At 40.7% G+C, this 24,271-nt stretch overlaps 1 pseudogene; it reads left to right on the plus strand.

Moving 5' to 3' along the window:
- Window positions 1-528: 528 nt before the first annotated feature.
- On the plus strand, window positions 529-7,174 carry LOC114480049 (uncharacterized; annotated as a pseudogene).
- The last annotated feature ends 17,097 nt before the right edge of the window (window positions 7,175-24,271 follow it).

The raw sequence follows: 24,271 nt of genomic DNA on the forward strand, positions 1-24,271 counted from the left end.
TTCTTATAAATTCTCCTGCTCACTTATGTGGTTCTCTGGCATTCACTAATGACTTATTAGATATATTTGTTGCAGATTTTGCATCCTTTAACATTTTTTGAAAGCAGTGTGTTTACAGCACTTGTGATTGGTGGATTTTTCATGCTGACTTAAATGGTTCCTTCCGCTGTGGGAGAAGCTAAAATCTCAGTTACTAATCTTACAGAATGTGTAACTGTGTCCCATCTGCTGCTCTTTAGGAAGGTAAACTCTCTGTCACATTTTCCAAGGTATTTACACCAGTTCTTTTTTTTTTTGCCAGAGCGTCTTAATTCATCCATCTCTCTTATGAGTTGTTTACCCGTTTGTTGCCGCTGTCGGCACTAATCCTGCAAACACTGCCATTCAGGCCATTTCAGGTGGCAGTTTTCGCGAGGCTAGTGACAGCATTCAGTTTTGTAAGGCAGAGGAATGTTTCTATTTATTTATCTTTTAATTATTATTACATTAAAATACGGGATATTTACGGGAAAATACTAATACGGGACGATGGCGGAAAAGAGGGGTAAAATAAGGGAGTTTGACAGGTATGGGTGTGAGGGCTAAACCCGTTGAATCCCCACACAACACAACTGAATAGATTGCAATTTCCTACCTCTTGTTGCCTGCTACTTTTTTTCGGTGCTCAGTTCATATCATATTAATGAGTAATTCCCTTCTAAAAAAAACATTCCTCCAGTGTTGCTCAGAGTGATTCACTTATTTGTTTAGTAATCTTTGAATCTCCTGCCAGCAGCCATATCTTGTGCTGTTTTGCTCGAGGGGATGAGGCTCTGCCTAGGGACGAGGCCCCTCCCCCTCCCTCTCCCTCAGTTCAGCCCACAGTATACGCCGCTGCAGATTTAGCTTTTGAAGGTGCAGTCCGCGACTTTCGGATAGCCCTCTCTCTCCTTCCCTCCCCGCTGCTCTCTTGCTCTGCCTCCAAACTTTCCAAAGTCCCTCCCTCAGAGGAGCTAACAAGCTAGCGTTTGCCAGACAGCAACATCACAGTAATATAACATGCTCTGTTAAAAGCATATTACTGTAGTGCTTCTCTCTCTCAATGTGCACACACCTCAGCAGCAGCAACAACTCGGTGTCACTTACAACAGCCACATGTAGGTTGCTGCGCGCACACACACATGCACCACAGAGTTCTAGTGTAACAATTACAAATCAAACATAATGTAAATCAAACAGCAGTAATTACCTTTCAAGCCGAAAAGTCACCAATTCCATCTTCTACTCCTCCAGACCATACACTGTAAAAAAAGACGGCGCTCTAGGGGGCGGGGTCTGTGAGCAACAGCTGTCAGACAGCCCATCAAACACAATCCTGGCTCTGATTGATTCTTTTTGCTTGGTCGCGGTGCATTCTGGCAGTCTGCCAAAGGCTGCAGGAACAGCAGGGGTGACTCAATGAGTATTTTTTTCACACAAACTACTAGTTTGATGTAAATCTGTCCTTACATAGTGACAACTTTAGCAAACATAACAAAAAGTCACTTTTATAAGAGTTGCAGACTGCACCTTTAATTTTCTAATTTTAAACACTTTAGTTAGAAACCCCTTGCTTTTGTTGTCTGTTCTCATTTATGTACGCATTAATACAAAATAAATTAAAAAAAACGTGCACACACCTCCGTCAAAACAGCTGCAGTCACAATTAGCAAACACCTGAGAGAGAACTGCGTGTTGATCAGTCTACTCTGCTCATTGTAGAAAGTAGCCAAATGCAGCATACAGAAAAACAAGCGTGTTGGGATGACACACTGAAGGGGGAGTGTTCATGGGCGTGTCAGACAGGCAAGGAGTTTCTTAAAGAGACAGAGGCGAAATCAAAGCTTCATAAACAATGTTGTTACAGAGGGAAAGTTATTTTTTGATTTATGCTGCATTTTCCAAACAATTTTAGGTAGCAGTTATTTGAGTGTGCTATAGAATGGTACTTTGTGGCTGAAAAATAAACACAAAACCCCCCCTTCAAATAGATCTGGAAAGGTTTTAATAGCAGTTTTGTACTCCAATTAAAATGTTTTTTTTTTTTGTTTGTTTCTTCTAACTCAGACAGGGATACTACAGGTTCTGCTGTTTAGTGATTAGAAAATAAAGGACTTTTACTTCACTTGCCATTGCAGGTTGCACAAAGTCAATATAACAACACGACTCATGGTGAAAATGTTGAATGGGGATCTGCATGTTTAGCCCTCAACTTCCTCAAAACACACGTATAAATCAATGAGGGCAGTAGATCAGACAATGCAGCTATGCATGCTGATGAAAAGAAACAATGCCACACACACACTTGTCCACTCACTCCCTAACTGTGCCCCTGACCCTCTATGTATTCACAAAGCATGGTGTTAGTCCAAGCTATCCCAATTTTCTCCTCCTGTGTAATAAAGGCCACTCCGTCCTTCTCATGTCCGTCAGTGAGATCGAGAGCAGGAATAAATAAAACCTACGGTGGCCTTTGGCTTAGAATTGTCAGCATGAGTTTAAATGAAGCTTATGTGAAGAAGGAAACAATGAAAATAGAATATATGTGTAAGGTAGTGTGGCTTTCAGTGGCTATTTAAAGTGAATGAAGAGACATCTCAGGCAGGAAGTTGCAAAATCTGTGTCCATTTTATTTACAGTGCCTCCCAAACATTTACAGAGTGCTGGTACCATGATGTGTCTTCCTCCAAAGACCAAGCACAAATGGACCAACCCTGAACAAAGCACACACCTGCCTTTTATTCTCAGGCCCACCCATTGGCCCATCCTCTTACTGGGCGTAGCTCCTGGTGAGGTCACCAATGACCTCACCAGTCTGGAGTATAAAACCAGGAAATGTTGACAGCACTCCCCTTTTAGGTGCCACATGGAGCAGGTAAGGAGCAGGTAAGGAGCAGGTAAGGATGAATGTAGTTTTGTAAATATGTATGTGGAACAGAGTGTGTGCTGTTCAACTACAGGGACAAGTGGAGTTTAAGACTCACTTACAAAATTCAGACCTCATAGGAACGAGACAAGAAATCAGCCACACCATTTTTATTTCCAGGCCTGTATCGGATCCTGTAACAAAAGGGCTGCAAAGACAAATACCATCGGGTTATTCTTGCATTACAAGAGTGTGTGCTGTTCAACTACAGGGACAAGTGGAGTTTAAGACTCACTTCGTCACAATATGATTGACTTTTCGATCTGTAAACAGTTTACAATTTTTGGTTGCATTATTCTGCACATTCTGATTCATGTCTATTAAGTAGGACTTGGAATATATCAATACTTAATAGGATGTTTTATTTAAAGAGATACATCCATCTATCCATCCATTTTCTGACTCGCTTGTTCCTGTTTTCAGGGTCGCAGGGGTCTGCTGGTGCTTATTTTCACCTCTCATAGGGTGTTAGACAGGGGTACAACCTGAACCGGGCACCAGTCCATTGCAGAGCAACACACACAGACAAACACACAGCCACTCACATTCACTCCTACGGGCTATTTAGAGACTCCAATCAACCTAAAAGTCATGTTTTTGGATTGTGGGGGGAAGCCACAGCACCAGAAGGAAACCCACACAGCACGGAGAGAACATATAAACTCCACAAAGAAAGAGATACACTGGTTTCTAATTCCAATTTATTGCGCTAAATTCTAATTTTTTCACAGCTTTTTCGAAAGTCTTTGATCCAGAAATAAAGGTCATGACTGATTGGGTTTGGACAAGAGCCCGGCCAATATGGAATTTTAAGGTCCAATTCTGATCAAAATATTGGGGTTTTTAGAAAGCTAATATCCGATGTATCTACCAATAACTAATATATTGGACAATAGACGATTCTTATAATAATTCCTATAGTACCCAAAATATGGTATTTGTGAATGCAACATGCTATCATTGTTTATGTTTAAAAATGTTGTATTCCTTTCTGATTTTCACAAAAAATATAGAATATGGTTGTCGAGGCATGAACCTGAATCAAACCTTTTTATGTATTCACGTTTAGCTTCATTGCAATCTTTTTCATCAACTACGACAGAAAACTTTTGCCCTCTAACAGATTACATCTGTTTATGCATGTGCTCTTCTTGTTTGCTGTTCATATTGACATTTTCTTTTCCTCTTTCTCTCTTGTTTTACTCGAACAAAATTAATTTGAGTGGAAGGAATACCAATTAGGAGATCTCCCTCAGAAAGCTGCTCTGTCCCCTATTAAAAGGCTTAGGGAGGGGAAGGAATGACTTACAACAAAGAACAAAAAACATTGCTCCATTAATTATGTATCTAGTATTTGTATCTTTATTAAACAGAAAAAAGATACTGATTTATTGGTAAATTATTGGTAACATGCAATACACAACTATAAGTAAAGTCAAATTAAAACTCAATTAAAGCTGCGGCATCCCGCAAGAAGGGGATGCCTGCTTGCCATGCACACACACACACACACACACACACACACACTTCTGTTTGGTTTGTGGGATTTCATGTGGGGGCTAATAGTTAAAAATAGTGCAGAGGGCGCGGTACGTAGAACATGCACTCCTGAAACGTGTACAGCTTAATTTGATTAGTGGATTGTGATGTGGGTGCCAATGTTGGTGACTCTTTGAGCTTGCTAAGCTGTCAAAAAGTACTTCCTGTTTTGCATCAAAAATGCATCGCTAGCAGGTGGCGCTATGACTGTGAATGTATATTGACATATTGATGTGATCAGAACAGGACTCTAATCAAACATGTAAAGTTTGACGCAGATTAGAGTATGCAGCTCAAATTTCCTGTTACCAATAGGTGGCGCTATGACTATGAATACATTTTAAAATATGGATGTGTTCAAACCTGGACCCTTGTCAAGCATGTGAAATTTGGGCCAGACTCCATCATGTACAGCTGAGATATAAACACTTTAGTAGTCATGGCGAGACATTGAAATTTGCCACCCCACCACAGACAAGGTGTTTGACAATAGGCATGAATCATCATCAATGCCTTAAGCCTAATGTCACCACATTTGAGGTGAATACGATCAACCACCTAGTAACAGTACATCAATGTGTAAAACATGTCCTGTTGCCAGGAGGTGGCGCTATGACTGTGAATGGATATTAGCATATGGATGTGATCAGAACAGGACTCTGATCAAACATGTAAAGTTTGATGTAGATTGGAGCATGCAAAGGTTTGATAAGCAGCATGTGATGTATGATTCAAGACACCAACCCTTAGACTTTTGTAGAAGATTTTGATAACCTAATGTGGTGCCTAAACAGGCACCACGTCCCAAAGAAGGTCAAAGATCTGATCCTGGACTACTATTCCAACTTTAGCCTGAGAGTCTCTTCTGGATCAACAACTTCAGACTGGCACAAACTCGGAAAGGGAATCATCACCGGATGCACAATTTCTGTCATCCTCTTTGCACTGTCCATGAACATGCTGGTTAAGTCTGCGGAAGTTCAGTGCAGGGGGCCCCTCAGCAAGTCCGGAGTCCGACAGCCACCAATCCGAGCCTTCATGGATGACTTGACGGTGACAACGACATCTGTCCCAGGCTGCAGGTGGATTCTAAGTGGCCTTGAGGAGTTGATCTCGTGGGCTCGTATGAGCTTTAAGCCAGCTAAGTCTAGGTCCCTCGTGCTGAAGAAAGGGAAGGTCACTGGCAAGTTTAGTTTCTCCCTTGGCACCACCAAGATTCCATCATTAACAGAGAAACCAGTGAAGAGCCTGGGAAAGGTGTTCAACTGTAGCCTGAGAGACGCAGCTTCCACACAATCAACGAATCAGGAGCTGGAGACCTGGTTGGCCGCGGTGGACAAGTCTGGCCTCCCTGGAAAGTTTAAGGCCTGGATTTACCAGCATGGCATTCTCCCTCGGATCATCTGGCCCCTCTTGGTCTATGGTTTCCCCATTTCAACAGTGGAAGGCTTCGAGATGAGGGTCAGCAGGTTTCTCCGCAGGTGGCTAGGACTGCCGGCGAAGCCTGAGCAGCATTGCCCGATATGGGCAAAGCAACAAGGTGAAGCTCCCTATGAGCAGCCTAAGTGAAGAGTTCATGGTGACCCGGTCCAGGGAGCTGCTCCAATACCGGGAGTCTAGTGACCCAAAGGTTGCCAGGCTGGGATTGAGGTACGGAAGTGTAGAGCTGCTGTGGCCGTGGATGTTGCTGAGTCTAGGGTACGGCAGAGGGTACTGGTGGGCAAAGCGGCACAAGGAAGAGCTGGCCTGGGTAGTGGTAGAACTCACTTTAATAAAGCAAAGAAGAGAGAGAGGAGGGCGCTGATCCTCGAGGAGGTGCAAGCAGGACTAGAGGAGAAGCGGGCCAGCCAGATGGTGGGAATGCGGCAGCAGGGAGCCTGGATGAGATGAGAGCAAGCGCTGGAGCGTAAGATCACATGGACCGAGCTGTGGAAAGCTGAGCCCCACCGAATCAAATTCTTGATCCAGGCGGTTTATGACGTGCTGCCTAGCCCATCCAACCTTTGCATCTGGGGGAAGGCAGAGACACCGGCTTGCCCCCTCTGCCAGAGGAGAGGAACCTTGGAGGACATCCTCAGCTGCTGTTCGAAAGCCCTGGGTGAAGGGCGCTACCGCTGGAGACACGACCAGGTCCTTCAGGCAATAGCTAACTCCATCTGCTGCGGGATTAGCCACAGCAAGAGCCTTCGCCCAGTGAAGAAGAGCATCACTTTTGTCAGAGCTGGGGAGAAGGTTGCAGTGACCATCCAAAATACCTCCCCTGGCCTGTTGGCAACGGCGCGTGATTGGGAGCTAAAGGTTGACCTGGGGAAGCAACTAAAGTTCCCCGAAGAGGTCGCAAAAACAACTTTGAGGCCAGACATTGTGATTACTGCAGTAGCCACCAAGCAGGTAGTTCTTCTGGAGCTTACTGTGCCTTGGGAGGACCGAATGGAGGAGGCCCATGAGAGGAAGAGGGCTAAGTACTCCCAGCTAGTGGAGGAGTGCAGGAGCAATGGTTGGCGAGCAAGATGCCAACCCATCGAAGTAGAATGCAGAGGATTTGCGGGCCAGTCTCTCTGCAGGGCCTACAAGATGCTGGGTATTGCTGGAGCCAGCCAGCGAAAGGCCATCAAGTTGGCTACAGATGCTGCAGAAGTGGCATCAAGGTGGCTGTGGATCAGAAGAGGAGAGGAGTGGCACGTAGGGTAGCGCTACCTGGGCACAAGCTGGGGCTTGATCAACCCCAGTTGTGTCACCTGGAGGAGGGGGTCTGATTGTTGAAAGACCCGAAACCCCCTGTGATCCCAGGTTACATCGCTGATGATGTGTCCAGGGGCACCACAAGGTGTATTTGAGAACTGAATCACAGAACCCAGTTGTATATACTGGCTAAACGTTGCGTGTTTTGGAGTTACCCTGAACGTTAAAACGTATCTTGAAATTGAACAAAATCCTCACACGTCCTTCAATCATTTCATGTTGCATTTTCGGTAAAGAATTGATATGGCAAGTTTGTTCATCTTGTCGAGATACATGTGTATCAAATTTTGTTTTCCCCAGTCCTAATATGCGTTCAAATTTTCATGAGAATTTGAACATGTTTAGGCCCTAGAAAATGTGACCATGTCCTATGTAAGAAGGGACAATAATCTATCTAAAAAGCGCAGGGACGTCTGTGCGAGTGTGTGTCTGTGTGTGGAGCAAATATCTCCCAGACGCGGTGTGAGTTCGACCTGAAACTTGGTCAACGGGTTCCAAATACCCAGAGTGTGTGTTTCTGTTATTTTGGAGTAATTTGGTCAGTTCCAAATGTTTATTTTAATTTTATTTCACTTCTGGACGGCCCCAAAATGAAACCTATTCAGCTTTTGACCTCAGGGTGTGAGGGGGCAGTAGCGCACCATCTATATCTATCGCCACTTCCGGTTTCGGGTTCATGACGTCACCGTGTTGCAGTTGTTTAGGTTAAAAAAAAAAGGTTGATATCAAAAACTTTTTGTACAGCTAAAAGTCATTTAAGTTAATATTTCATGGTTTTTTAATGTTATTCCTGTGATTCCAAACTTACTTTAAATCTCGGGTCACAGACTTCACTTCCTCCTTCATCTCCATGAGTGTGGACGGTGGCTGTGCTGACGGTTGTTACCTTATTGCAAACATTCTGATTCTTCAAACAGAGGAATGTAACATTTTTGTGAGCGGATGGGTCCACTATGATTATTGTTTGTTCTGTGCAAAGGTGACTGGTTCTTCTTATATTCTTCTATGTGCTAAGAAAGATGCTAGCAGCTGCACACACACGGCTGATGTGCGTGCGTGCGTGCACTACATCGGTATGTACATGGTGAACGCACACAGGGCCGTTGCGACGTTGGTGTTGCAAAACGTTTATTTTTTGTGGTACTTTCGGGTCTCTCTCTTTTTTACACACACGCACGCACACACGCACGCACGCACACACACACACACACAGTATTTATAATAAAAAATATACTAAATGAGTAAAATAAAACGAAAAACTAAACAATATTTATACAAAAAGTACACAAAATCGAAACAGAAATGCATTAAAATATACAAAAAGGCTCCAAAAACACACAAAATTACTCCAAAAAACATACATTACAGAAAAATACACCAAACAACAACAAACATGAAAATGACTCAAAATATACAAAACTAAATATTTATACAAAAATACACAAAATAACAACAGAAATGCACAAAACTACACTAAAAAAGATACAAAAATACGCAATTGTGCTACTTATACTCCCACATGAATGCATACTTCCGACGAGCACTGTACTAGTAATAATATTAATAATAATAATAATAATAATAATAATAATAATAAAAACAAAGTGCATAGGGTCCTACTGTAATGCGTTGGACTCGGGCCCTAACTATATGCACACTAATATAAATCAAGGAAGTTTGTTAGCTGCCCGGTATTCTGAAAAAAAAGATCAACTTTTATGGTTATTAGAATAATAGTAAAGACCAAAGTATCATTCCTAAGCTTGTCTTATTTTTACCATTAAGTATTTCAGAGCTCACAGACTCATTGATAGTTTGGTATACTGGTTCACCGATACGTTTAGGATCAATGCACCATTCACCTTAAGCATGGACAGCCTTGTAACACTCTGGTAATTCATTGTGCTGGTTCAGTTTGGCCAGCCTGTAAATTAAAGTGCAAGAAGTAGTTGAGGTTTGTCTTCCCTCCATTATCCCTTAGTGTATTTCTCCCTGCACTCCCACACAGCAGTGTATCTGTGAGCATGACTTTATCTGTAAACCACTAATATAAAGCGTGGGACCTCCATGCGCTCCGGCTTGTCTGAGTGCACTCTTTTTTTTTTTTTTAAGTAACTCTTCAATTGAGTTCTTTCGATTCATTATGTTTCCTTCAGTGTCCTTATTTGAAACAACAACAGAGATGTTGCTGTGTGACAAAACTCAACAAAAAAACAGTGGGATTTAGCCAATGATTTGTCGCTCCTAAATTACTCTCTTCACTATCTTTCCCCACACCTAATCAAATGTTCCAGGCTTTAGCTACACATTTTTTGCTCTTATAATACACCATTCCACCATTGCACCATTAGCTAGATAAGTGTTTGCACAGCTTTTTTAATGTTTTTATACAAATGTATAATATGAAATCATGTGATTGGTGAATAATCCTATTTCTAAAGTGCAGTGCCATAGAAGTCTAAAGGTTCTAAAAGAGTATACCCAACATGTTGATTTTACTGTTACATGTAATATACCTGGGAACAATCTACCCAGTCAATAATTATTAATTGGTTCCTCGCTGACATTAAAAGTCTCTTACATCTCTCACTCCTTGTTTAAGCAGACTTTGCTCTCCAAACTTTGGGGGTCGAACGAGCACGTCAGTGTATTGGATTGTGTAGTGATGTGCTTTTCACAAATGTGCAGGTGGAGTCAGTTATGTGTATTGAACAACAAGAACCAATGCCCTGCTCTCTTTCTCTTGGTTAAAAGTGGCTTTGCTAAGAGATTGTGCATTATTTGTCTTGGAATCTGAGAGAGTAGAGGAGAGAGTGTTTGCAGCAGAAGTGCTTGTATAGTGAAAACCATGAACGTGTTACAGGTTTTGCAAGATTAACATGACACAGTTGAAAAGAACAAGCTAAGTCCTTGTTAATGTTGGGGTGTTCCCATTGATGCTGGAGAAAGTTGCAAGATAAATGGCAGGTTTTTTGGTTTTTGAGCTAGTCTTAGGAGCCGTGTCCCCTTCTCTCACAAAGTTCATGGCTTTAAGCAGTTAGGCCTGGTATTTATTGGCTCTTACTATTCAATTCCACTCATTTGGCCATCTTAGTGTGGACCTTTTTGTGCCTCCATCTTTACTGCCCTTCTGTCAACCAGTCAAGATGTGGTTCAGTAAACAGGAGGCTATTCTGCATTGCTTGCAAGATGAATTTTCATCTCTGCCCCAGATCCTTAAGTTACTTGGGGTCAGCAACTGGTAGGTCACAGAGCACAGGAGAAAGCTTGGCTTTCCTTGGTTGATTTGCCACAGTTCCTTCCAAGACATCAGTTAATCCTTTGCCTGGTTCCACTGCATCCATGAACTCAGAGAGGCATCAGCATTATTGCACCTCTTCTTACTATACTGCCCAAGGCATCCCTGGCATACCATGCCCACAATTTCCTGGTGCTTCCAGTAAGATTGTGCTTCTATCACTGCTTTTGATGGACTTAGTGTTTTAGTTTAGTTTTGCCTAGGCTGCTTAAAATTCATCAACTACCAATGGGACTGGCAAGGGGAGGTTGGAAGTCTTGCTGTACAGGTTGACTGGTCTAAAAGATAGGATACTCCCAGCAATTTCCGCAAGAAAGGTTGCACAGTCTTTTCATTCCTTCTACCTAAGACATGGCATACAGTAGAAAGGGCCATTGCCATAATGAAAGCACCAGACCTTGAACCTCCCAAGCAGGTTCTCTTGAGCAATACTTCATGCTGGTCTTTGTTTTTGCTGAGATTGTCGCTGTCCTGTTTTGACTTTTCAGATTTAAACTGCAGGCGTGATGTCAATGCAGTTAGTATCCACTGTGTGCCTTGGATTAATGGAACTAGTACAGTGCCCGTCGGAAGTATGTATTCATATAGTGGGAGCTTAAGTAGAGTTTCAATTATGGGCATAATAATAACAACATATTCTGTAGCATTATAAAGGGGTATATTTGCAGGTGCAAAGAAAAATAGCGTGTGCAATTTCCCTGGTTAAATTCTATGGGACATGCGCATAATAAATATGTTGTTTTTTCTCATTTTTATATTTTTTTTGTCAGGTGTATTTTTCTGTAATGTATGTTTTTTGGAGTCATTATGTGTATTTTTTTAAATCTTTCTGTTGTCTTTTTGTGCAATTATTGTTTTTTGTTGCAATTGTAGTGTGATTCTGGAGTCATTTTGTGTCTTTTTAGGTGTAGTTTTACACATTTCTGTTGTCATTTTAGTGTATTTTTTGTATAAATATTTAGTTTAGCATATTTTGATAAATATTTTTGGTGTATTTTTCTGTAATATATGTTTCTTGGAGTCATTTTGTGTGTTTTTGGAGTCTTTTTGTATATTTTTGTGCACACGCCTGCATGCATGTCACATAGACGGTGATCGATTGTGAAGCGCACCTGATCGGCGTGTGTATGTGTGAGACTCTACCTGTTACTCTAATCTCCTCCGTTGGTTCTCTCTCACACGTGTGCAGCGGAGAAATGTGCAGCTTTCAACACAGCAGCCATTGCCCGTCAAAAAGGTCTGAGGTCTGTCCGGTCTAAATAGCCAATGGTCAAACTAACATGAAAATAAACGTTTTGAAACGTCATCACCAAATAAGGAACAGTAAAAAAAGTATGTTTCCTCAAAAGAGACGTCCACGGGAGCTCTGGCACGCACCAGAGGTGAGCTGTGTTGTGAAATAGATATAGATGGTGCGCGGTTACCAAACTACTCCAAAACAACAGATGCACAAACTCGGGGTATTTGGAAGCCGTTGACAAAGTTTCAGGTTGAACAGGCACCGCGTCGAGGAGATATTTGCTCCACACACACACACGCGCACGCACACACACAGACCTTTCTTGCATTATAGATAGATGAGACGGAGTCAAGTTGTAGGGTTACTGGTCAGATGCGGACAAGGGTTTATTAGGTCAAAGGGTTTTAGAGGCAGACCGGTCTGGGATTCAGAGGATTCCTGTGCACTCAGGGTTTTGTATGCTGCTGATAGTGCTAGCCATAACAATGAAGGAGCCTCTATAAAGAGGCATTGGTAAGTGTTATCAGTATGATAGTATCTGGCCTGTTTAGGGCAGCTTGACCAGAACGGACTAGGAGAGATTCTGTAATCACGTATCAAATGGAGTCATCACTGTCATGTCCACTGTCACCAATCAACAACAAAAAAGTGCACATGTGACAGGGCCATGAGTGGCCAAGGTTCAGTGATGCACATGAGGAGTCTTAGCTGGCCTGTGTGGTTGATTCATTGGATCACACTAAAAAATTCTGAAGAGGTGGTGGCCAGTACTAATACAGTTCCATAACCGCCAAAGTATTGGAGTTGCTCATTTATACAGCACCAAAACAGGATACATACTCATTAAAAGCCAGCAGATGCGTATCTGACCACCATTCTTAGCAAATATATTTCACAAAAGTAATTGGACTTATGTGTTTGCTTGTTTTTATTTCAGTTACCATTGACTTATTGTGAAAGTTCAGTCACTTATACATTGTTGGAAATAATTTAGAAATGTAAATAAAAACAAATAAGGTTGGACCTAGTAATCTAGTAATGGGTTGTTAATGGATGACCTTGAGAGCTAAACAAAAAGTGTTTTGACCTTTTATTGTTTGGGAATAGACACACACAAAACAATATATAATGAATTTTGAAGCGGGTGAGAATATCAAGTTATGTATTCTTTTGATAGTCCTGGAACTTCAATCATTTGATGTGAGAAACTGCATTACAATTTCTTCCATGATTGTTTGTGATTGTCTTGGAAAAAAAAAAAAAAAAAACTAACTATCTCTTCCTTCCATACATTTGTACAGACTTCCCAGTTTTGAGTACTCACTTCCGGCAGCTGAGCTGACAGCAGCAAAAAAGCAGAGCGGAGCTCACAGAGGAATTTATTTACTAAACATGAACTTTTTCTTCTGAGAAATGATACGATACCTCAACATCAAACTCTATCATTTACCATCTGACTCTGGCTCTGAGGTAATCATCTACTGCTTTTTTATTTGCTGGCTCAACTGGAAAGCTAAGTAGCAAGCTAACTAGCAGAAGAATGGCTCTTTCCACAACAGAATACAGCAGTCTCCTCCAAAAGATTACTGAACTGGAGACTACAGTGCGAGGAATACAAGTAAACATTGAGGTTAATGGACACTGTGGATATGATAATGATACGACTGTGCCGCTGTTTCAAAACAGCGGAGTGGATAAAGCTAACTCGCTACCAGCCCGTGCTAACAAAGCTATCAGGCCTAGGGAGGATCCTGTTCCCGTTGATAAGCCAACAGGTGCGAGACCTCCCTGGAACACTCTGGGAGCTAAGCCTAAGAAAAAGTCATATCCACTTCAAAGGCTAACGGGCCGAGCAAAGCGCCCTGATATCAATAATGAGACGGACTGGCCTGCACTGGCTTCGCAGACTGCAGCCTCAACATCAACTCCCTTGTCTGCCCAGGCACAAAAGTGGACATCTGCTAAAGGCAGGAGTATCACCAAGTCACAAACCCAGTTTCATGTAGAACTGGGTAATCGATTTGCCCCACTGCTGAATGACCTAGGATCTGGCTCTAATGAGGTCAACACACAACCTTCTGGAACTGCGAAGACTGAAAGTGCTTCAGGAAAACAAAAGCGACATGGTAGGCCAAAGCAACAACCTCACACACTGATAGTGGGAGACGTTTCTGTTAAAGATGCTCAGAAGATGTTTAGCAGCAACGTGAAAGTGATCTGCTTACCTAATGACACAGTATCAGACCTGGCTGACAAAATCTTGCATATCGTTGCAGATTACCCACATTTGAAAAATGTTGTGATTCATTTTGGGTTAAATGATTTAGCCAAGGAGGAGTCTGAGGTGTTAAAGCAGGATTTCACCCATCTGCTAAAAACTGTGAGCTGTTTACAGCCTAAAGTGTTCATCAGTGGCCCGATACCTCCAGTCCGCAAAGGAGATCTGAAATTCTCAAGGATTTACTCTTTGAATAAATTTCTGTCTTCGGCTTGTGCTGCCCTTTTACTAAATTTTATAGAAAATTTTCCTATTTTTTGGGAACGTCGTCATCTTTTTAGAGCAGATGGACTGTGTCTAAACAAGGCTGGAGTAAAACTCTTCACATCCAACTTGTTTTACTTCACCAGTCACACTGCTATCAGTTCTGATAAAGACAGAGGACAACATGTACCATCGGAGAACAAAACAACAAGGAAAGAACATGGAGTCATCGAGCTTCCAGCAAGAAATAAAAATCGCCAAAATGAAGAGGTCAACCCAACCCCCGCATCTCAGGACCCACCTGCTTCACCCCAAAATTCACCTACTTCCACCTCATCCAGCTTCTCTCCTACCCCTGCCTTCTTGGATTTAACTGCCCAGATGAACGAGCTGGTTCTGGCTGGCACAAGACTAACACCCCACCCTTTACCCCACCATGGTCAATCTGCACCACCCATCCCTCCTCGACGATACCAGGCTCAGGATCACTCTTCTCCTCAGGCCAGCTGTGTTCAACTTAGAGCGACACAGGCCTGATGTGTGCTGGGTCCGGACTGCAATAGCTCTATTTTTAGGAACAACCAGAAAAAGTCAGGGCCCTATGGAGTTAATGCAGCTTCTTTAATTCCTGTGGTGACAGGTAACACAGGTAAAATTGTGAAATTAAAGAAAAGCAAAAAGCTTTATAGAGATAAAAATTTGACTCCTATAACATGTCATCCAAAAAGTCCACCAGTGTCTCCAGTAAAGTCTTTAAAATTAGCTCTTCTTAATGTTAGATCTCTTGTTAACAAGTCACTAATAATTAATGATTTTATTTTGACACATCACTTGGACTTTTTATTTCTTAATGAAACATGGTTGAATGATGGTATCAGTAATACTATTCTCAATGAAAGTGCACCACAAGACTTTATTTATTTAAATAAGTGTCGTACTTGCAGGAAAGGTGGTGGAGTTGCTGCCATTTTTAAATCAATATTTCAGTGCAAAGAAATAACATTTGGTGATTTTATCTCCTTTGAATATATGTCATTCTTACTGAAGGGTGATTCAAGAGTTCTGTTTTTAGTCGTTTATAGACCCCCAAAATATTCTGGAGAATTCATGGATGAGTTTGCTGAACTGCTGTCAGTTGTATGCACTGAATACAACTTTTTAATAATAACAGGTGACTTAAATATTCATGTAGACAATAACATGGACAATACTGCCAAAGAACTGTATGCTTTAATGGATACTTTTGGTCTTACACAACATGTGACTGGTCCGACACACACTCAAGGTCACACTTTGGATCTGGTTATCTCTAAAGGTGTTGATATCTCTGCTGTTGATGTAAGAGACTTAGCTCTATCTGATCATTTCTGTGTCTTTTTTGACCTAGAGACTGTAACATCTGTTCCCCCTAGTTATGTGTGTTTAAAGAAAAGGTACATAAATGAGAACACAAGTGCACAGTTTATGGAAGCCATAGCAATGACACCAACATTGAGTGCTGAGACAGTTGATGATCTTCTGGATGAGTATAATAGAAATGTCTGTAATGTCATAGATGTGGTGGCTCCAATCAAAACTAAGAGAAAACCAAACACACAGAAAACACCTTGGAGGAGGACTGAGATAATGCAGAATTTGAAATCTGACTGTAGAAGAGCTGAGCGTAAATGGAGATCAACAAAACTCCAAATTCATCTAGAACTGTACAAAATAAGTCTGCGAAAATTCAATGATGGCTTGTTCAAAGCAAGGCAGCAATACTTTTCTGAAATTATTGCCAAAAATGTCAACAACTCTCGCACGTTGTTTTCTGTAATTGAAAAGCTCACAACCCCCCCAGATCAGATAGCCCCTGAATTACTGTCAGCTGGAAAATGCAATGAATTTGCTGTATATTTCAATGAAAAAATACAATCAATAAGGTCAAACATCAGAACAAACCAGCAAAATCACAAAAAGCTTGAACAGCTTCAACCACTGAGGGATGAGTCAACTACAATGTTAGAGTTTATTACAGTGAACCCAAAAACAATAGAGGAGACTGTTCAGCAGCTGAATCCATCAACGTGTTGCCTTGACACAATACCCTCAAACTTCTTTAAAACTGTTGTAAAGTCAATTGTCACTGATTTGTGTCAGATAATTAACTGCTCATTCCAATCAGGCACCGTACCAAAATCCCTGAAAGTAGCTGCTGTGAAACCGCTGTTAAAAAAGAGAACACTGGATGCCTCTATACTGGCTAACTATAGACCAATCAGCAACCTTCCATTCATGGCCAAGATCATTGAGAAGGTGGTCTTCAACCAACTGAGTCAATTCTTAACATTCAACAAAATATTTGATAAATTTCAGTCAGGTTTTTGTTCTCATCACAGCACTGAAACTGCTCTTATCAAAGTGATCAATGACATAAGGTTGAACACTGATTCAGGAAAAGTATCTGTTCTCATTTTGTTGGATCTAAGTGCTGCATTTGACACTGTAGATCATACAATTTTGTTGCACAGATTGCAAACATGGGTTGGACTAAATGGAAAAGTAATGCAATGGTTTAAGTCATACTTGGAGGAGCGAAGCTATTTTGTAAGCATTGGAAACTTTGAATCTGACAGATTACCAATGTCCTGTGGGGTTCCTCAGGGATCTGTTCTTGGACCCCTTCTGTTTAACCTTTACATGCTTCCTTTAGGACAAATTTTACAGAACTGTAAGGTTGATTATCAGAGCTATGCAGATGACACACAACTATATCTATCACTGAACCCAGATGACAATCGTCCCATTGAGGTGTTGTGTGACTGTTTAGAAAAAGTAAACTGCTGGATGAGTGAAAACTTCCTTCAACTAAACCATGACAAGACGGAGGTGATTGTCTTTGGTAACAAGGAAAAGAGGACTGCTGTCAGCAATTATCTTGAGTCTCGATCTTTAAAAGCTAAAGACCAAGTCAAAAACCTTGGTGTTCTGATTGACTCAGATCTTACATTCAGCAGTCAGATCAAATCTATCACAAAAACAGCCTTCTACCACCTAAAGAACATCGCCAGAGTGAAAGGTTTAATGACTCAGAAAGATCAGGAGAAACTGGTCCATGCTTTTATCTCCAGCAGACTGGACTATTGTAATGGTCTTCTGACAGGAATCCCCCAAAAGAGCATCAAACAGCTACAGCTGGTTCAGAACGCTGCAGCTCGGGTCTTAACCAGAACAAAGAGGTCAGAACACATTAGTCCAGTTATAAAGTCTTTACACTGGCTCCCAGTCAGCCTCAGAATAGACTTTAAAGTTCTGCTGCTGGTGTATAAATCTGTGAATGGGTTTGGTCCAGAATATATCAGTGACATGTTAGTCAGGTATGAACCCAGCAGGTCTCTCAGATCTATGGACACAGATCAGATAGTGGAGCCCAGAGTTCACAGTAAACATGGTGATGCTGCTTTTAGTTGTTATGCTGCAAAGAAGTGGAACAAACTGCCAGCAGAGCTGAAGTCAGCATCCAATGTGAACATTTTTAAATCAAAGTTAAAGGCACTTTTTTTCTCTACTGCATATGATTGAGAGAGAGATTTTTTGTCATGTTGTTGATGTAATGATGATTTTACTGATGATTTTAATTGATTTTATTGATGATTTTAAATGTTCTTATTGTTTTATCATGTAAAGCACATTGAGTTGCCTTGAGTATGAAATGCGCTATATAAATAAATTTGCCTTGCCTTGCCTTGCCTTTAGAAAACAATTAATCTCAGGTTTTGTGAGAGAGAGAGAGACAGAGAGAGAAAGAGAGAGAGAGATGGGGGGGCGGGGGGGGGGGCACTATACAGTGAACAATTCTACAATATCCACTGATATGGCTTTAAGTAAACAAAGTGATTTCTGTCTTTGTTGTAGGTGGTTTTGTGCAGGTGTTGGTGAGCAGTGAGTACAGGCAATAGAGAGTTTTAAAGTCTTTATTTTCAACCTTATCTTATAAACCATGAGCTGTGTAGCACTTGTTAAGCAAATAAATAAATGAATAAACCTAATTAAAAAAATCTGCAATCTAACATAATTTATTTTCCATTACAATGTTCATGCAATGGAGGACATCTAAAACCCACAAAGAGAAATTAAGACCACGGTGCCAAGAAAAGCAGTTTGAAAGAGAGAGCAACAGAGCAGAACACGCAAAAAAGCTGAGCCTAAGAAAAAGACAAAACCCATAGGGAAACCCCAGATACTGAAAGACAGAAAATAAATAGTCAAAATAATAAAACTGTTTTCAATTTTTGCATCCCACGTGGTCAACTTCCTGGTAATCACAAATTTAGTTGATTGGCTTTCAAACTTTTCTGGCAACTTTTAAAAAAACAGACTAAAAAGATAAGCAGGGAACAATGATGATTGTATTAACTGTTATCAAGCTATTAGCACCATTGGAAAGCAAACATACTTAGTGCAATGCTCTCTATCTGCTCCATGCTGATGCCGACTTCACAGTTTGGACTGATTGCAGCGGTTTGTGTGTGCACACTTTTGGAGAGTGTGTGCAAACACAGGAACAGATAAGCAGGCAATTCAGTATGGATAAATCTGAAACTAATTAGCCTGTTAAAAAAACAAAAAAAAACTAGTGGCTTGATTACTCAGCATGAGATTTAACTTGTCTAAAACAAAAATCACTGAACTGGAAAAATCAGGTCAAGGTCAGTTGAACTATTCATTCAGTTATTTTTTTATTCTTTCACATACAGTATGTGTTTTACACATATTGCAATTATGCTATACGTTTCACCAAATAAGATGACTATGTTATGTATATATCTTTTCTAAGCACATTAAGTCTTTATCTCTCTATAAAAGTAAGGAATCTCTGTGTGTGTGTCAGTGTGTCTGTGCCTCAAATATCTCTGGTGTTCAGGGACAGACAGAGCTCATACAGTACTTACTACCAGTGTTGTGCTAGTTACTGGGAAAAAATTAACTAGTTACCATTACTAGTTACTTAATCACAAAGTAATTTTGTAACTATTTTAATTACTTACACCAAAAAGTAATGCGTTACTGGAAAAAGTAATTTTTGAGTTACTTAGAATTAAAGAATTGTATTATTTTTTTTGGTCATTTGTGTCCGTACAGCTTCATATTGATGCTGTATCAGAAAATAATCCACTGTTGATCAACTGTGCAGTGGAGGAATAGTGGTTAAGGAAGCTGGCTTGTAATCAGAGGGTCAGTGGTTTGAATCCCTTCTACCCCTACTGCTCCTGTATTAACATTGCTTTGGATAAAAGCCTCTGATAAATTAAAGTTAAAGTGTATTATGTCCAACCCTACAGTTTCTAATCATTTACATTCACAGTACTAAACTCTTCTCAGTATTAGTCTTTACAAACACCAATCAGACTAAAACACTAAGTATTCTTTCAGTGCCCTTTTATTTACCTGAGACCAGCAGAAACTGAAAATATTACAAGGAATTGTGAAATAAATAACATAAAACAAAATACAGAATCAAAGATAAAAAAAATTAAAGTGGCTTCAGCATCATAAAACTGATGTGTTGTGCCTTAGAATGTCCCCTTACAGCTTTAGTACAAAAACTAGCAACAATGTACAACATAAACACAAAAAACCTTCCAAAATACATAAATAAAAGCAATCTGAATTAACATTCAGAATAAATTTTGATCAAATCTGCTTTACAAAACTGCTATAAAACAACCATAAATAATATGCATATAAAGCACAAAACAGCTGTTCCAAAATTAAATCAGCAATTTTTCATCCTTTGCACAGTAATGTAAAGTAAGCTGTGTGTATTCCAAGTGCACATTCAGCTGTTGAAAATGCTTATCAAAAAATAAATATAGAAAAACAAAATCACAGCATTGTTCTCAGCTACACAATGCAAAACATATCAGTCTAACGAACTGCTGAAAGCAATGACTCTACAGTAGAGACAGGCTGCTTATTTACAACAACATACCGTGCAATAGCTTTGCTGATCTGTCCCTAGATAATAGTCACAGTCCGTTAAAATCCAGCCGCTGTTGTTTTGGTGCAGTGGCTTCCATCACATCTACCAACGCAGCGTTAGCTTAGAGCTTCACCAATGCATGTATGCATGGAGGCAGACTGGTAAAATAATGCGCATATTTCCACTATGAGAAGACACGCCGACAATGCTTCTTCTTCTTCTGTTTTACGGTGGTCGGCACGTCATCCCGCAAAAATATGTAGCGCCACTGTAAACAGGAAGAATGCACCATATTATAACGGTAACTGCATTATTTCTTTAAAACAATATTGCATTAGAGTACTAGTTACTGTCAAAAGTAACGTTGGGGTGGTAACGCATTACAAGTTACGTGTTCCCGCCCAACACTGCTTGCTACATAGCTGCAGCTTGGTTCAAAGCTGTGCAACGTGGGATTTTTTGGAATGAAATAAGTCAATTTTTAATGAATAATTTCATAAAATTGTCTACCACGAGCGAAGCAGAGTCACTAGAGTCACGTGTACACCTAGAGCCAATCACTGCACAACTCTGCTCTGGTGAGTGCCAGATCCAATCACAGTGGCGAGCTAGAGTCATAAGTGCCAATCGCTGAAGAACTGGAGTAGCACACATCCAAGTAGACACACGAGTGAGAGAGAGGAAGATAGTTTAAGGCTCTTTTACAAGTTTTGAGCTCCTGTGGACTTCTCTTTTGAGGAAACATACTTTTTGTGATGTTCCTTATTTGGTGATTACGTTTCAAAACGTTTATTTTCATTTTATTTTTAAATCAATGCAGGTTACACCGGACGGAGGGTTAGACCGGAGAGGGGGGAGGGCCATCTGAGCAGCTGCACTCGCACTGATATACGAGCAAAGCGCTCAAGTGAAGCGTGAGACACACGCATTTCAACCTGATGAGTGCGTGCAAGTGCGCAGCTGAAGCGTGTGAGTGTGTGTGAGAGTGAGCCCACGGAGGAGAGATGGACAGGTAGCGAGTCGCACGCACACAAACACCATGTTTCCTCTGGAAGTGTGAACCACACACATGATTTATAGATTAAGTTATTCTCAGTCTGCTTGCTAAGTTACATCTGTTTGTATATTCATTCCTTACCTTGGATGATAAACACACCTGCGCTAAGAAATGTTAAATGCTAAATAAATAGTTTTATTTGTACAAATATATGCGTCTTTTATCAGATTCTACCTAAACTGCAGCATTGGTGCAAACTTTATCAATTTATCATGCACATGTCCCATAGATTTAAACCAGGGAAATCACACACTATTTTAATTTGCATCCGCACACAAACCCCTTTATAACACTACAGAGTACATAGTACAGAGTATGTACACCTTTTTGTACATCCAACCTTCAAACACTCATTTGGCCGTAATTGACAACCCTACTGAAGCTCCCACATGAAAATATACTTCTGACGTGCAGTGTACTAGAAACATAAATATTAATAATTTTGTGATTACACACTAAATCAGGATCAATAAAAAAAAAGGTTTCCTCTATTTTTTGCCCTGCAGTCATTTCTGTTTTTGCAAAGAAATGTCTTGTTTGACCTTGTCCAATTTGCACATAACAATTAATGCCTGTACAATGTATTATATTTAAATTATTTTAAGCGTCTCACCTGCTAATTTGCTAATTTGTAAGGGTAAACACATCCTGTCAATCAATAATAATCATGAACATGAATCAATCAATCAATCAATGTTGCAATACATTTATTATTTATTAGTATTTATTCATATCGTATTCACTATGGAATAGTATGTAGCCTATTTGACAATGATTGGATCAAAGATACCAGAGTCTCTGATCGATTGGAAACACTTGATGAGGTCATCCTTGTGTTCATACACTGTGTTAACAACACGGCTATGAAAGTTCCATCTGGTTGTTGAAGTCCCTTGAAGTCTGTGTGCCACAATTTGTTTGAGCACAGTGGTTCGTTTGAATGAGTGGGAGAAGAACGCAGTAAATCCACCAAGATCTGAAAAAAAAACCCTCACTTTGGAGATGCGTGATGTTGCTTGCTGCATGATGAGGTTGAGCTCATAGTCATAGCAGTGAATGTAGTGTGCACCTGTGTATACACCCTTTAACTTCCACTGCACTCCATCTGTGGCTCCCCTCATTACTGCAGCCCCATCATAGGCCCGGGCAATCAGCCGATTCTCCTGTCCAGAAGGGAGGATGATGCTTAGCCTCTCCAACAGTGCTGTGGCGATCGTGTCATCTGCAGCATTCTCAAGAGGGATGAAATCAAAAAAACGCTTTTGAATGTTGTGACAAGTGTCAATGTATTTTAGCACAAGTACCAACTGGTAGTGGGTGGAAATGTCAGTTGTCTCATCAGCCTGAATAGCAAGATAATCCACACTTTTTACTTCCTAGATAATGTCAGTACTTGAGTACTGAGGTGCCTTTGAAAACTGTAGCTGTCTTCAGGTGCTCCTCCAGCATGGTATCAAGCGATGCGACCAGATCGTCTAGGCCCCTACACACACCGGGGTTGTCTGAGGAATTCGTCTCATCGCGGCCGCGCAAAGCCAGCTCAAATGGCCCACAGAATTTAATACAGTATATTATCTTCGACACCTCTTCGTTGTGCTTCCTCACACCAAGCCTGTGACCCTCATCCAGCTGCGTCTCAATGTTAGCTCTGCCTAGCATTGTTAGCTTGACCGTGTTCTCCATATGTGCCCTCGTACTTTCATGTTTCTTTATTTTCTCAGATAAATGCTTCATATTCATTTTGAAGAGCAAACACGGGAAGCAATACAAAGCATTTACATGACTGCATCCAGTCCGTCATGCCTTCCTTCTGTACCCAGTTTGAGAGAAGCTTCTTGTATAAACTTTACCTTTCTTGCTGGTTTGTTGGCTTATCTTGATGTTTGGCTGATCTAGGCCTCGCTGTTTTATTTCTAGTTTTTTCACCAATGTTCTCCTCTCAAATGGATATTGAGAGGACCGAATGGTTTCACTGCAGCCCTCTGCGGCGTCCATCATTATTGTCCACATCATTGTAATCACATCAATGTGATTTCAAAGTTCTTCTTCTTCAGCTTCTTCTTTTCTTGAACTACCGGCAGACGAGACGCATCAAAGACGCATTGCTGCCCCCCACAGGTCCCTTCCGTATTTCTCCACAGGCTCACTTGGCTTGGGCTATGTTCATCGCCCATTCAGCAGCAGATTTGACGACGACGCTGATTGGTTAATTCTTGAATTTCCTGTTGCTATGTCGAATCTCTTGTCGGTGATTGGATATTCTGCTGCACTGTTTGGGCAATTTCTCCATTGCCCAAGGAAGTCCTTCGCAGCCATGAACTGAACAGGAAGGTGGATGAAACAATTTATTTAGAAAATTACAATTTATACTTTGTATATGACATGTCAAAATCAAAAATACTAGGCAGGGCGGCTAGAACAAGAATTTCTACATTTTGATTCATTCAGTCAAGTTATGTTCTTCTCTTTGGTTTTGTCCATTCTAAATGAGTTTGGCAAAAATATTTTGACAAAGATTTACAAATGTCACAATATAAATCATACACATTATTACAAGGGATTTCTGGTGGAAAACAGTGAGTGTCAAGGGATGATATGATCGAATTGACCTTTGTTAAATATTAAGTTCACTCTGTGTCCTCAATAGGAAATCCTTCTCACAAGACTAAAATATTTATCATTTTTGTCACTCAGGAAGCATTTAAAGGAGCTACAAAAGAGAAGTCTTTGATGAATATTGCAACAAGGACAATCATAAGAATGTGGACATTTTTGTCTCCCTCTATCCAGAGATCTCTTGTGACTGGATATCAAACAAATGGTCTTTACTCATCTAGCATAACAGAATGTGTTTGAGTTAAGTGTGTCGCTCTTTGAGAGAATTGCAGGAGTGTGTTTAGTTCACATGAAAGCTTTCATTTATGTAAGGTTTTAGTTTTATACTAAAATAAATGGATGTAGAGGTTACCAGTATAAGGAGAAGTATTGAGTTCTGTTTAAGTGCAGG

The sequence above is a fragment of the Gouania willdenowi genome, chromosome 3 (assembly GCF_900634775.1).
Source record: "Gouania willdenowi chromosome 3, fGouWil2.1, whole genome shotgun sequence".
In the NCBI taxonomy this organism is placed as follows: Eukaryota; Metazoa; Chordata; class Actinopteri; order Blenniiformes; family Gobiesocidae; genus Gouania; species Gouania willdenowi.